Genomic DNA, 2,906 nt, shown 5'->3' on the forward strand with positions numbered 1-2,906 from the left:
GATGGTTTCTGTCTTTCTGTAGCCATAACCTTCAGGAGCCAGGAAGGTATCTGCAAAGACAACCCTACTGATAAAGAAAAATGCTTGAAAAACTTAAATCTTGCCAAATCGGTGTAAATGTCCACTTTGTTGTTGAAATTAATATCAGTGAGAGATAAATGAGCATATTGTCAGCATAGGCTGTGCTGGCACCATTGGGCAGTCGGCATGGCACTGCTTCCACTGGGTTTATTGAAAATGGATCTAACATGAAGCTGTTACTCCAAATAGAGTTTGTAGCCTGGTTGGAGGGTCAGATGGTTAACAATGAGACAAGTGACTATGGCTGCGGTGTGTGTAAAGCACAGTTTTTGCAGAGAATGGTACCAGAGATAACGTACTTGTAGCATATCTCAGTGACAGACCACAGACTGCGGCCCTTCTCAGCTGCTGGTGGATACCTGTAACGAAACAAAGCCAGCCAAACACAGTGAACTTCTCCAGCAAACTGAAGAATCTGAGATAGCTCTTAAAGGCTTCCCTCCCCCACAGTGAGCACCCTGAGAATATCTTCCAACACCCTCAGAGCTGCCAGATTAGACTGTGCCTTGCCCTTGCTTTGATAAGAGTGCTTCATGACTGTGTCAGGATTTACCCTGTATTTCTAAGTAAGTCTCAGTAAGTTTTGTCTGTCTGCAGAGTGCTCATCTGAGTGGATGTGATATTTGTCAGGAGACACGCTGATTGCATGGTCTCAGTAGTTAGGACTGAGCTTTGTAATGATGGGGTAGGAGCTCTCCGTGACCCTGGAATGTTAATTGCAGCTTAGAGCGTTCCAAAAACTGATTTGTCTCAGAAAACATATCCCAACTCTTCTGACCATTTAGTTAAATGACTTGTTTCCAGTAGCTCTTCGGTTGCTATTAGAATTCTGAAATAGAGGTGGGAGAAACTGAGAAACCACAGACTTTCTCAGTTTCTCACAATTGTATTAATCAGAGGGTTTGGTTTCCTGCGTTGCAGAGACTGAGCAATAACAGGCTGGGAATCAGTAACTCAAGTACTCAGAAAAAGGGATCTGCAGAGGCAGATGTTTTGCTGACATCTGTAACCTTAGGAGACCAAATTCAGCGAACTGGTGCACAGGGAGAGCATCTTTTACCAGATACTGGAGGATTTGCATTAGTGGAAATCAGTGAGTTGTGCCTAAAATACTGAAGCTGAGAGCAGCTGATGTTATCTCTGCAGCAAATCTCTCTCTTTGTTTTCCAGAACTCCTTGCTTCAGGCTTTCTGCATTTTCACAGATAAACCAGCCAGGTGAAGCAAACAATGACTGCATTGAAAACAGGTGTTGGAAGGCAGAGCTTGAGCTGTCCCAGTTTTTGTCCCACAGAAATCAAGGTGAGAGAGAGGTCAGAACTGGAATAGCCTTACCACAGACACACGGTAGTATATACATAGATACATATACATATATGATGGTGTATATATACATACACATTATGTGTCATGTTTGTGTAATTCTGCCTGCTCAGTCAGTCCTGTTCTTGCCCTTCCTCATCTTAAAAAAAAAAAAAAGAAAAAAAGAAAAAAAAAAGTGAGTATTTGAAATTCCAGTCCTTGTCTTAGTCCTTATACTCCTCTTTGGCCAATGGGAAATGGTCTCAATTTGGGAAATTAATTTCCTGCTGTCACTTGTGTTGATGCAGTTATTCACTGGACATCTGAATCTGATTTGACTTTGTAACAACAATACTGCTCTGTGGGAACAAACTTTTTATTGCTCTTGTGACTCCAAACACTGTGGTTACAGGATGACAACAGGTGCTTCAAAAGCAGTTGTTGTCTCAGACAAGGGAGGCTTATCAGCAAAAGCACATCAGAATGATACTGTATGAAGAGAGAAGTATGCTTCAAACACGCGCTGTTTGTCAAGGTAGATTCTTGAATTCTGGACAGGGCACACAGTTATTTATTGCTCCTTCAGTTGTTGGCTTGGAATATTGAATATTCATGAATGTTCTTCTGAGAGCAACAAAGATTTTTGTCAGCATCCCTGACAGTCTGTAACTTTACAGATGTCGAGTTCATTTCTGAAGGTTGTAGTTCTGTAGTAAGGGAATGTCTGGCTCCAGTAGGGAAGTTTTAGGTGAGGAGAGAGGAAAATGGCTCTTAAACTGATCTTTGTTTCTCACTCAGTTATATTTGGCAAAAGATTGTTTTGATTTGTAGAAGAATCACTACTATTAACAAATACGTATTGAAAACATAATGTATCCAAACCTGCAGAAATGTTAGTGGTGTTACCATTACCAAAAGTCATTGGCATAATCTTATTTAACAGCTGCAGATACTGTCACCTGCTTTAAAGGAAATACCGCTGTGATGCAACAGCACTCCTCATCTGATAAGAGCTTTAAAGGAAAAAATACCCTTCAAGATTTGACTATTTAGGGACAATTATTTCCCAAACAAAGAGAAAAAGAAACTGTGCTAACAACTCATTGCCACTCTGTGCTCCGGGATAACTGCTTGCTAATTAGTAACGATGAGAGAAGTCAGTGCACGTAGATAAATGCCAGCGGCTTGTTGGTTTAGAGCCAGCCCTAAACCTAAATAACCCGGTACCCTCTATTTGCATACAACAGGGTAAATATTTCCTAGGGAAACCTGAAACCACATGAAACCGGGGGAGTTTCACTGTGGAAGAAACCAGTTCTGTGCGTACAAACAAACACCTTGAGGAAGCCGTGCCTGCCAAGTGCAGGAGCCCATTACAGCTGTGTAAGGATTTAAGGTTTACAGCTGTGTAAGGATTTAGTTTTACAGCTGTGTAAGGATTTAGTTTTACAGCTGTGTAAGGATTTAGTTGTAAGGAGTTCAACCAGCTGTGGATCTGTGCTGTCACAAGTTCCGAATGGAACA

Source organism: Coturnix japonica, chromosome 11 (genome assembly GCF_001577835.2).
Source record: "Coturnix japonica isolate 7356 chromosome 11, Coturnix japonica 2.1, whole genome shotgun sequence".
NCBI classification, from domain to species: Eukaryota; Metazoa; Chordata; class Aves; order Galliformes; family Phasianidae; genus Coturnix; species Coturnix japonica.